This window comes from Egretta garzetta, unplaced genomic scaffold (genome assembly GCF_000687185.1).
Source record: "Egretta garzetta isolate BGI_Z169 unplaced genomic scaffold, ASM68718v1 scaffold62, whole genome shotgun sequence".
Lineage (NCBI taxonomy): Eukaryota > Metazoa > Chordata > Aves > Pelecaniformes > Ardeidae > Egretta > Egretta garzetta.
In genome coordinates this window covers 3,723,969-3,737,136 of record NW_009258947.1, presented here as the reverse complement: position 1 = coordinate 3,737,136, position 13,168 = coordinate 3,723,969, and the positions used below count along the sequence as shown (strand labels likewise).

Here is a 13,168-nt window from a genome sequence, read left to right as displayed (position 1 = left end):
TGATATGCCACAGTCATTAAAGTGGGGAGGGAAGTTGAATGCATCTCTCTAAATATTCCCCAGTGCTCTTCTCAGCAGTACTGGCAGGATGTACAGAACAAAGTTTATTCCCATAGTTTGAAGGAAGAAGTAAATGTGCTTGGTGTTCTCCTAGTGTTCTTTGTAGCTTGTGCCTGTGGTTTTTCTAGGAATCCTAGCTGGTTTATGTAACTTGTAGTGTTCCTTTTAAAGTACTCTTCAATAAGGTTTTAAGTGAAATGATTGACTATCTGATCCATATGATGGAAAACCACTACAGAAATGGTGAAGGGCTTGAGAAATTGTTCCATGTTAATTGCTGTTCAAGTTGGAAGATCTCCGTGTGTAGATGTATATTGAGTTCAGTCCAAATGACAAGTAACACAGCTGTATTATCTTAGTCTGTGCCACAATCTCATTCATATGCAAGGCTGCTGTAGGACTCGAGCTCAGTAGTATCTCAGCCAGTGTATAACAGCAGCTACATAGGGAAAAGTGTAAGAACTGGGGGAGCGTATATAATATAATTAACTTGAAGCACAGATGCTTGTTATCCCTTAATTTAGGATTTCATCTTTATTTGACAACCGTTATCAGGATAATTGTAATGTTTGTGCTATGAAGCAAAATAGAACTGATGTCAGAAGGAAGAGGGAGGAGAGAAAATGACTGAAATTGAAGTATTACAGGATGGTCATGATATTGAAAAGAGTGCTTCTAAAATACAGAAAGTGGATAAAATGCTTCTGAATTAGAACTGTCACTGGGAGAGAATCTGTTGAGTTATCAGACTGCTCTATCCTTCAGCATTAGAAGGTTTCATTCTCCTCCCCCATTTCTTTTTGAGATTAGAACAAGAACAACTGTTTTCCTTCTCCTATTTCAAATAGCTTTTTAACTCAAAATTTTCAAATATCGCACTGAAATAGTATAGTAAACAGCAAGAAAATGTGTTCTTTCTCCAACTCCAGTCAATGCTCTTGTTGTAAATAACATTTCACAGATACATGTTAGGTCTTATAGTACATGTTTAGGCATTCTTGTCCAACTAGCTTGTTAAGTGAAATTTAGAAGCCTGCTTTTCTCTGGTTTCTGTTGGACTTACTTATTCACGAATCATGCAGGTGAAACCAAATATACTGTGCAAGTTCCTTCCAGTAAACATCAAGGCATTTTGTGACTTCACCTTTTTTGCATTCCATTTTCTGTGGCCCTCTTTCTACCATGGAAAGATAGCCTGCTTTAGCTTCCTTGCATCCCATCTTTCTTGGAAAGCTGGAGAGGCTGAAGGAGAGTCATTTGCTTCATAGACTCTTAAGTGAACACTAAAGATTTTTTTTTGTTCAATTTTTAAATTTTTTTTTTTCTTCTCCTGCTGACTTGTGTCAACACCATAATTAAAGTCCTAACCATGTCTTAAATATCTATTTTTTTAAAAAAATTAATAAATTAAAAATAAAAATAATTAAATAAAATAGTTTAAAATTAAATATTTAGCCAACTGATAAATCTGTGCTGAGTACTCCCAGTCACCTTATGTTTGGAAATGTTTTCCAGGTTCACTTAATCTATCATCTTGCTAAGGACTGAGGGGAGTCTGTAGATCATCCTTCTTGTCCACCTTAAAGATAGGAATGACATTACTTTCCTGAAGTCCTCAGGAAGCTCTCCCCATCACTATGACCTTTTGAAGATAATTGGAAGTGGCCTCATAATTACATTGCTCAGCTTCGTCAGCTCTTGTGGATACATCTACTCAGGTCCCATTTGTTTAAATACTCCCTAACTTGATGTTTTTCTATGGAGGGTGAGTCTTCATTGCTCCAGATTTTCCCTCTGGTCTTGGAGATCTGGGATTCCTGAGTCCCAAGGGTAGTAAAAAAGGGGGAAGAAAACATTCAGTACTTTGGACTTTTCTGTGTTCTCTGTCATTCAGCAATGGACCTGTATTTCCTTTGGTCTTCCCATCACTTTTTATAGATATATAGATAGATATGCTGTGTGTATATATATATATATACACACATATATATATATATATGCTGTTCTTATTGACCTTTGTCTTGCCAGATTCAACTCCTGATGAGCTTTGGCTTCCTCACCACATTCCTACGTGGTGAGATACAGTTTCTATATTCCTTCCATGTCACCTGTCCCTTCTTTCACCTCTTACACACTTTATTTTTATGTTCTCATTTAGTCAGGAACTGCTTGTTCACCTATGCAAGCTTTCTGCCACTTCTGTTTCACTTCCTACTCTTCTGGATTGGCTGTTCTTGAGCTTGGAGGAGGTAAACATTGAAAATCAACTTGCTCTCCTGGATCCCTTTTCTCTCCAGGACTGTGTTCTATGAGATTCTTTGAAGTGGATCCCTGACGAGGCCAAAGTCTGCTCTCTTTAAGCCCAGGGTGATGTGTGATTCTTCTATTTGCCTTGTTTCTTCGTGTCCGGGAATAAGGTGAACTCCTCCATCTCATCTCTTTGTAGCCCAGGCTTCTCCCAACCTTCAGGGCCCCTCAGTTCAAGAAGGACATTGAGGCACTGGAACATGGCCAGAGAAGGGCAATGAAGCTGGTGAGGGGTCTGGAACACAAGTCTTATGAGGGGCAGCTGAAGGAACTGAGGTTGTTTAGTCTGGAGAAAAGGAGGCTGAGGGGAGACCTTATCGCCCTCTACAGTTGCCTGAAAGGAGGTTGTAGCCAGGTGGCTGTCTCTCGTCCCAAGTCACAAGTGATGGGATGAGAGGAAAGGGCCTCAAGTTGTGCCAGGGGAGGTTTAGATTGGATATTAGGAAAAATTTATTGACTGAAAAGGTATCAGGCACTGGAACAGGCTGCGTAGGGAAGTGGTTGAATCCTCATCCCTGGAGGTATTTAAAAGACTGATAGACAAAGTGCTTAGAGACATGGTTTAGTAGTGGACAGGTACAATTGGACATGATGATCTTAAAGGTCTCTTCCAACTAAATGATTCTGTGATTCACATCTCTAACCAGTTCTTTGATACTCGTAACTGTGAGGTCCAGTGGAACAGCTCCCCATTGTTGTCTCATTGATCACCAGTGTTAGATAGTTATTATCAGTGCATTGCAGAAACCTACTGTATCCTGCCACGTTTCCTTTCGGTAGACATTGAGGTGGTTAAAGCCCCACATGAGGACCAGAACCTAAGAATATGAAGCTCCTTCTAGTTGTCTGAAGGTCATCTTGTCTTTTACTTCATCTTTCCTGTAGCAGACACCCACTGCAATGTTGCCACATTGGTCTACCTTCTAATCCTAAACCGTGAACTCCATACGTTTTAGTCACTGTCATTCATAAAGACAGTTATTCCCTTTCACCTTCCTGATCTGCCCTTCCTAAAGAGCCTGTGTTCATCCGTGCCTCTCTGATCCCAGTGAGATTGTACATCCCAGTAAGATTGTGTGTTTGGAATAAACGTAAGGTGTATTTGGTCTGTACTAGCAAAGGGATTGTATCCTATCTCTGAGCAGAAGAGTTCATCGTGGGGTGGCTTTAGGGCTTAAAAAAAATCACTAAAGCTTTTATGGGTTTGTTTCTATTTGGTTATATTTTCATGTTTTTTCTTTTTTGGTTATAAGCTTTTAGGGAAGAGCTATATGCTTTTCTTCTCTCTAGTTCAATAAAAAACTTATGATGGGGTTTCTGTCCTACAAGCGGTTCTGAGCTGTAAACAAGTGAGGAGAACTGAGTCATTAGCAGCCGAATGCCAACATGTGTCGTTTGAATGCCCCAAGCTGAGAAAACTGATGACTGGCATAGGGCAATATTTATTTATTTTATTTATTTTTCTCTGGACTTTCTGGAAGTACTGGCTGTTGATATCTTGAGGTGTCAGGTAAGTGGAATTCAACTTAAGTTACTCGTGTGGAGTATTTTAGGTTTCTTGTATTAGTAAAACCAGCTTTCATCATAGCATTTGTAACTGACTTAATGAACAGAACATGAAAGGATCCTGTACTAATTATTGGTGATAGAGTCCTCATCCCTGGAGGTATTTAAAAGAAGGATAGATGAGGTGCTTAAGGACATGGTTTAGTGGTGGGATGGCAGGGTAAGGTTAAAGGTTGGACTCGATGATCTTAAAGGTCTTTTCCAACCAAAGTGATTCTATGGTTCTATGATTCTATAATTACTATTTTTTTCCACTATTTGTGCTCAATGTGTGTTTACATCTGAAAGTTAGCTACCCAAATTGGCCAGATAACGTAAAGATTTAAGCAGTTTATGACTAGGATCTAAGCTCTGAATCACAAGCCATTGCTGGAACAACATTTGTCCTGTTCGAAGTAGATTTCCATGAACTGTCAAGTCGTCATATTTGTCTTTAGAACTCCTGTGGAGTAGAATGGGAATGCTAAAGGTTGTTTAAATAGAACATTGAATGTGCAACTGTCTAGTGAGGTGCCTGATTTGATTGGGGGATAAGTGGTTTGCAGCTCCTATTAACTTGTTAAGGCGTACAGTGTTTTAATACCTCATGAAACACCAAGTGGGAAGCTTAGTGCATTGCTGTCATCTAGGCCTACTTAACTGACAGCTGCCATGGCTTTGTTGGTGATGGAAGTGAGTGCCTCTGTGAGACTCCTGCTTTCCCTTTGCCCTTTTTTTGTGTGTAAAAGTATCCATGTTGATAATGGTGTTCAGCTTCACTAGCCTTGGTGATGATGGAAGCCAACATGTAAATATGGTTCATTGGCTTTTATTGGTGTATTGTGCCACTGTCCTCAGCACAGGGTTAAATCTCTAAATGTTTTTTATGTGGCCAGCTGATACCTTCCTTCTTCTCTGCCTCCCACTGTTGCAGTTACGGTGTGCTGGTGGTATCAATAGCAGGAAGATTATTGCAAGCAAACAAAAGCATGTAGTTAGTACTACATTTCTCCATTCTTTTTTACTCTCTTAAAATACCTAGAGAGATATATCTGAGGTATCAAACAAGCCATAAGTCATTGCTGTGACTTATGAGATCTAGTCACGTGAAGTGTCAGAAAGAAAGTGTGCTTATTTGTGCTGCTGAGCAGCTTTTACAGTGTTGCAGCCAAATTCTGCCTGAAGAGCAAAGTTCAGCTCATCAGTAGAGTGGTGGTTGCAGTTCTTCACTTGGGCTGTCCCCATATGGCAGAGTTCCAGACATGCAGTCAGTAAATTTTGAGCTCCCTCAAATAGATATATATCTGCAGAGCATATCCTCCCCAAAAAGGTATGTGCTGGAACATTGTCTCAAATAATCTCTGGATAGCATAAGAAACATCAGACTATAAAAAAGTGCAATTTATGCCTTCACCATTTTTTCAGCCTGCTGACTGCCTGCTTTCTGCAGGTTGTCTCCTGTTCCCATACAACGTGATGGCTTTACCTGTCTCTCCATGCCATACCCCACGCCTTTACACACTCTTAGATCATTCTCTCTACGTTACTCTTCAGCATGTGAGGTTTTTAAAACCTCCTTAGATATCTGTGTATACAATGCAAATATAGGAGCCTGTTATCTAGAGACCAAAGCCGTATCTGTGTTGTATTGGTGTGCAGTAAATGTGAATTTATGGTCATCTGTGATCTGCATGCTAACAAGAAGGCTGCTGTTTATGCAGTGCTTTCTACATGTTGGCGTAGTGAGACAACAGCTAAGCATGGAAGATGTCCTGCATACAAATGTCTGGACTGCTACAGGTTACTGGTTTTCTACTAATTATTTCTACTTTCAGCTCCGCTTGAAAACATACTTCTATTAGGATACAGAGTGAGCTGCTGTGTTATGTTTCTGCCCTGTTTGTGTGTTTATATTTTTCAGAAATCAAAGGCTGTCTTTTGGTAGCTAAAAAATGCATCTAAGTGATGGAAAGAAAAATAAAACTGCCCCCAACTCTTTATTCCTACATATATCTCACCCCATGTATTTCAGAACAGTGTAAAATGAAAGACTACACAGGCTTTTAGCACAAAAGGTTAAATTCTTAAGCCAAAGAAAGAACGGTGTGTTGTTTTTCCCCCTCTTCTTTTGCCTGTGAAGGACACGTCAAACAAATGGAATACGGTTTATCATTTTATGAATTGGCTAAAAAGGCCACAAGGTTGTTCTTTTAAAAAAGATGCATACTTGAATCCTTTTGGGTTTTGTTTCTTCATTTTATTAAACCAGGAGAAGGATGTTTACATTCATTAATAAGGAAGAGTGATAACTCTGTTTGTCAATGGTAAGAAGGAGGCTTCTGAACACTACCTGCTTGTTCCTGTCATACCGAGAGCATTAATGGGCACCAGCTGGGCTGTAGCTATAGCAGCTTCACCACTTCAGCCTTGCACAGCAAGAGCTGCTGTGGCAGTGCTGCAGAAGGGCCTCCTGTGCAGATTTAGGAAGTATACACTTCAGTTGTTGTTCCCTGGGCAACAGAATAACTGCAGCCAGCTGGCTTTGCACCACCTGAGCTGATCAAAGAGCAAACCCTGTCAGGCACTGATACTTCAGCTCCTCCAGCTTCAGCGCAAATGTCTGCAGGCAGTGATGTAGGAAGCATTGTCATTCGGGTTTCAAGGTTAAACACAGGGGAATGAAGTAGAATGACAGCAGAAAGTAAAATGAAAACATCGTTCCTGGAGTTGCTACCATCTGATGTGTATAGCTATTGATTATAGAAAATAAATTTTAAAATACTGAATTACTAACGTATGCATAAAATTGTTTTGAAATTATTCAAAAAAGAGAGCAGGAGACTAGCAATAACTGGCTTAACTAGTATTCTTTTGGGAGAAGGAAAAACAATCAAGGGTGATTTGTCGTATGTGTTTAGTTAAGAAAGGCCGTAAAGAGTGATTGAATACAAAGATTAAAATGCTTTGTGAAATGATATAATCGGGGAGGACTGAGCAGAGCTGGACCTGGTCTGGTTTGGGCGGCTGCTGTAAGCTTCTGACGGGTCAAGACTGCGGTCGTTATGTGTGTCAGAGCACAATTCTGTGGCATGGTAGGTTTTATTCAGCAAGTGGCACCAGAAGAATGAAAAGTAGATGATTGAACAGCAGTGAACTGCAGCGTTGGCTGATGTGGACCTGTATAACTGGGATCAAAATCCACTTGAGTCTGTTGGATGGGGGGCAGGAGGTGGGAAGGGCAGGTCGTAGTATTTCTTGTATGTCCATTTAACTCTGTTTTCACACTTTTCCCTCTATGTTTTGGCAACACCTACTTAACAGTTTGCTTAAGGGGGGTGTTAACTTCTTAAAATCTTGTTTTAAACTTTGTTATCAAATAATAAAGATTGATACTGTTTTTAATAACTCCTCCTAAAATAAGTTTCTCCTTTATTTTTTTCTGATGTCTCTATTTACTGTCTGTAAAAGAAACTGACTTCGCTTTTGGAGAAATTACTCCAGTGGGGTGATCTGATGGTAGGCAGAACATGGATAAGTGATAGTACCTACTGGCTCTTATCAAGTTCTGGGTGTGCTTCAATCCACACCCAAAAGAGGGAAGGCAAATGAAACTGGTGGGTTTCTGCATGTACTCAGACCTCTTCTTTGCTGAAAGTGCAGAGTGTTAATTAATGTCCACGCTTCTGATGAAGATTTGTGTTTTATATTCCATATATTAATTGTGGTTTTCTATATCATGTTTTATTAGTCTTTGACTGATGGAAAGTGTCTCCAAAGCAGTTTCAGGAGGGTTTGGTTTTGGTTTGGTTTTCTGTTTGTTAAAACTCAAACCGTTAAGCTTTTAAATAGAATAGTTTCTTTCTGTAGCTTCCTTCCAAAAAAACATATTTGGAGAGGGTGAATTTCAGTAAAGGGATTCAGGGTGAGAAAACTGTGAAATTACTGGGTTGTTTTCAATTGGAAAATCACTTACAGCTCCAATGTAACAAGTATGGCTTTTTGTTCTCAAGAACATAAAACCAAATAGAGGTCTAAGTGAGAACACTTTTTACAGTGACGAACTCGACTGCATCTTTCTTGTGCATCTGTTCTGATTTATTGCATCAGTCATCCAGATGTCAATTGGTTTCTTAGCATGTTTACTGTGGTTGCATGTTATGTCCTTTTTAAAGCTGTTATTTATTAAAGAGAATAAACTGTATCTTTCAAGAAGTCTGTATAAACAGATTTTTGTGACACCTGATGTTCAGTTGAATTCTTTGTAGTTTTGCAGTCTGTGGCATTTTATGAAGGAATCTTTATCATAATTCTGAATGGCTTAACATTTTAAGTTGTTCTCTCTGAATCTGGAGCCGTGACAGAGCTCGCTTCTTTTACTATGTAAGTCTTTGTAAGAATTGTTGTGTGAAGAGCATAGACAAACCCTTCTAGCTTAAAAATCCACAAATTTGTTAAAAACTCTAATTTTCCACAAGGGCAGGCATGACTTTGTGTTCTGAGCAAATGTATTGCATCTGGAATCAGCAGTCTGTGTTCTTATATCCACATTTTTCTTTTTGCATCTAGTTTCAAAATAAATGTATAGTTGTTAAGGAATGGCTGCTGCGTTCCAGCAGCAACAGTCTGTTGAATTGATCTGTTGTGTGTGACATAACTCTGTAAAGGAGTAACAAGTACTTGTCGTGAACGTTACGTATGTGTTTCTTTTCAAACTCTCATTAATAACTTCCTGCCCTATGTTTACCTTTTGGGCAGATTTTTTTCCAGGCTTCTTTCTTTCTCAGAGGCTATTGCTATAAGTTGGAGCGACTCTCCAAGGGGAACAGCGCTTGGAAGAAGATAAACAGGATGCTTCACCTGTCTGCAACTTTTACTTTTTTTTTTTTTTTTTTTTTTTTTTCTGTGTTGAAACAGCTGGTAGTGGAAAGCTGAAAATTGTCATGGAAATAGCCCTCATTGTGAAGTCCTTTTGAGTGCTGCAGTGAAAATTGGTATTGATTTGGCCAAGTTGTGACCCTTTGCAAATTGCACACTCTGCACGCAGAGAGTTTTCACACTTGCTCGACTTGTAAAGTAGGCATCTAAAGATGGCCTTGTGCTCTGTAGCCATGGTTATATCTCTTAGGCTTTGGTTGAACTTGCCATAGTTTGTTTCCTGCAGTTGGTTAATGAACTCTCATTGCTGCCAGCATCGCATGTAGTTGCTTCCTAACTCGGTGCTGTCAAAATGTGGGATTACTTGCTTATTCCTTGAATTCTTGTTTGCTTGTTTCTAAGCCTGTATTATTTCCACAGAACCAGGTAGATGAAACTGTGTACAGTCACTCTTGCAGATGGTATCCTCTGCATGGGAGAATAGTATTGATGGACTAGGGGAAACAGTTGCTTAACAGGGAGATGTTGCAGTTGGAACAGCACGTCTAGCTCCATCCTCAGCTATACCTAGCAAAAGGCATGCTGAAGACGCATGGTGAATTAGACAAGGGATTTTTCTTGAATGAGGAAGAACAAATGTGACAAAGACTAAACAGGTCATTTCTGGATCATTTTATGCAAACAGCACTTTAGGTGGGACTGCCGTGTGCAAACGTTTCACTTGTTCTCTATGAAAGTTACACTTTCAGGTTCACAAGATGGGTTCACTACTGCTTAGTTAAACCCACTAATGTTTTCTTAATATGTTCAGTGATAAGAGTACAACAGAAACTAGCTTAACTTTATCCATTCTCTTTGGCATTGGTACTGTGACATAAATAAAAATTCTGGTTTCAATATGAGGTAGGGATGGAAAAGTGATTTCCAACTATGTAAATAGCTTTAAGGAAAGCATAGAAGCCTGACTTAAATAAACACTATTTATTTTGCTTGTTTTTCTTTTACAGAATAACCGGCATTGCCATTTAAACATTAACATTCATATTGGTCTTAACATTTTAAAGAAATAATACAAGAGGTGGTAGATAAAAACATTGTTGTTTTGTATGTATATGTGCAGTAGGGTGATGAAGATAGTAAAAGGAGGGAAAATCTGGAGTTTCTCTTTGCCTGTAGGTGTTCTAGGTAAGCAATGGTACTATAGAGGTGGTAGTGAAATTACTTAGTAATACTGGGTTTTTAAATTTTAATATGATCACTTGGGAAATAAGGCTATATGGGTAATTCCACAAGTACTGTGTAATGCTAGTGAGCTTGTCATACAGTCATGAGAAGGTTGTTGTGGGACTTGGATTTCTATGCAGTGGGAGTTATCTTGTGTCTATGGGTTCATGTAGGTTTGTTGCTAGTGGTTATTTGTTTAAGAGGAATCGCAACCCACAAAAAAAGCTCCACTTCATCTGTCATAATGGAGTGACACTTCACTTGGCACTAGCGTTTGCCCTCTCTTTTACCAGGCAGAAAATGTTATCTTTTTAAAAATTCCTTATATAAAGGGAAATTAAGCCTTGCTTAAGGCTAGCCATATCTAAAATTACTTCTATGGGAGGCCGTGGCAATTCCATTTTGATTTCACACATCTGGGAATTAATAAAGTGTCAGAACTGTAGATAAGTACATAAAAAGTTCAAGGAGAAATTAATAGTGCTCTGAATCAAGTCTCTGCTCTACAGATTTCAGCCATGTATCTAATTCCGGAATTCATCCAAAGTTTAAAATGAGAATCTGAAGATTTGCAATGCACATACAGTTGTTCATGACGGATGGTCATGCAACAGCTGGAAAGTGATCTGTCATTTTCCATGAGCATCTTCAAACCCTGCTGAAAGCAGAGGATAATGTCTGTGCTGAGTCTTGAGGGGTTTTGTGTGTTGGCTTTTAGTGTTGTCCCTTTCTGACGCACAGCGAGTTTTGTCCTTCACCATTAGTCCTGATGAAGTGAAACAGGCATGGAATGGCACAGAATTCTGCACATGAAATTCTGCACCAACCTGCAGTTCAGACGCTTTTACTGCTACTGCTTATTTACAGGAATATCTGTAAGTGGAAGCAGAGGTAATAAGCTTATTTTATGTGTTTACTGTGTAATGTGAGAAGAAACTTTTAGTAAATACCAAAATGTAATTAATGTAGTCATGAGAAGGAAGTAAAATTTTTTATTTATAGCAAAAAGAAGTGACAGCTACCTCACCGAGCCTTTCTTAATGTTAATTAAAAAGATAGATTTATATAAACATGGACAGAAGAAAATAACAACTAATTCCACTATTTCAGAAGGAATGAATGACTGCTGTGCTGTTGGCATCCCTGGTAAGTTTGATTAGGTAGTCTTCATTTTAGAATTGTATTTTAAAGATACAAGACTTAGAGCAATTTTTTTTAAAGGTAAAAATTTAATATTAAAAAAATAATGGCCTAGCACACTACATAATAACAGCTATTAATACAAAAATCTATTGTGGTCAAATTACATTTCTAAAAGATAAGCTTTTCTTGCATTCTGGAAGAGCAAATGGCACCTGTTACATGTCACGCTGTCATCGGAGCAGCTGAACAGCTTTCCAGAGAGGACACTATCTGCTGGGCTCCAAGGAATGGCATAGATAGCTCTGTAAAATGTGGAAATTTGATAAACTTGTTTTCACTACTCAAGCAAATCTCTTCTGCCTGGAGTGTCAAGGTACATTTCAATCTTGCTCCTTAGCAGCATCTGTAGCAATAATTTGAAAACAAACATAAAATCTATGTAGAATTGCTGTACACATTAAAAATTCAAGCAGATTCATTTCGTTGGTGGCTTTTGACAATTTTCAAAACACCAAAGTGTTGTAGGAGCCTGGGTCACATCAAGTTCCAGGGTTTTTTATATTTGTGTGTGTGTGTGTGTATTAATTCTTTGGCCTCCCTCAATCTTCAAACTGGTGCCTGTTTAGTTGTTTTAGGGTTTTCAATCTGGAAATCTCATTGTGCAAGAAACTAAATCTTTTTAAAAAAAGTTATTCATAGGAACACACCATCAGAATTTCAAAATGTTCCAGTTTTAAGAAGCTAAAATGACATCCAGGGTTATCTTAAGACTCGTGGTGCTGTGCTGAGAGGAATGATGGTTTGAGAAACGTGTAGTTTGTTTTCCATGATTTGCTTTTGTGGTTCTCTGCATAGATCTTGATGACAGTGGAAAAGCTGATGCTTTATATGCATGGTACAGACCTTTTGGTAATTATAATCTACCAGAAGCTTCTCTGGGGCGTTATTTAATGTTCTGTCACATATTCAGTATCGAGGTGAAACATTTGATAAATCTCACCTTCTTGAACTATATTGCACTTTCAGTTTAGGTTATTTATTATTTGTATGGTGTACAATGCATGCTGTGCGTTGATTTGACCTTTCCTAAAGAAAGGTAGCCATCTGCTCCCGCTTACCTCCTCTTCGTTCAGTGGCACATGGATCTAGAGTAAAGGATTTGCCTCAAATGATTTGGAAATAGCTGTTCAGTTAGCATGCACTACAATTAGTAAAAGTTCAATCAGTTATTAATAAATAAGGGATTATCCATCATCTTTAGATGCAAGGTCTTCTGATACTGTATTCAACTTGTATACGCCAAATTACAGTAGAGCAGTTATGTGCATCATATATATATTTTATATTTAGTGTAATCTATCAAATACCCAGTGCTTGTGTTTTCTGAATTCTGTGCTTGAATTCAAAGTCCCCCTCCTACCCCTGTCTCCTCTTCACAGAAGTGGCCTTTTTCTCTTACTGGTTTGACCTAACTACCTATGGTTTTTATTTCACATGGCTACTTTTTAAAGACACCTGCATTCTTGCATTTTGGGCTTATTTACTATGTATCACTACATATTGGTTGCTTTTTGTCCTATTCTCTGTTGTTTGGGTGCCTTTTTTACATACAGAATATCCAGATCAGCAACCTTTGTAACAGAGACTCTTTTTTCCCCCCTGTTATTGTCATTTTAGCCTAAGAAGGCCTTTTTCAGAGTTACCATCCTTCCTCTTGAAAACACTCTTATTGTAATTGTTCCTGTTTTCCTTTCCGCTGATCTAAGTTGGTCACATCTGCTCATGGCTCTGTAATCAGGCACTCTGCACTAAAATTGCTAAGATGTACTTGGAGACAGAACTGTGAGAAAAGAGGCATGCAAAATGACCTCAGAACAGAAAACATGTTGTTCATTGCTGCTTATCCTCTGGACTTCTCGCTTAACTCATCCTCCAGCAGGTAGTTGCTCCCACTGCTTTTGCCTAACATCGCTGTGGCTGGGTTCTTTTTTCCTGCTTGGGGGGGTTCCACCCA

At 38.8% G+C, this 13,168-nt stretch overlaps 1 protein-coding gene across 4 annotated transcripts in view; it reads left to right on the top strand.

Annotated features, from left to right (window-relative positions):
• Positions 1 to 13,168, top strand: part of EIPR1 (EARP complex and GARP complex interacting protein 1) — a 76,201-nt gene that overhangs the window by 15,023 nt on the left and 48,010 nt on the right. The window lies entirely within an intron of this gene.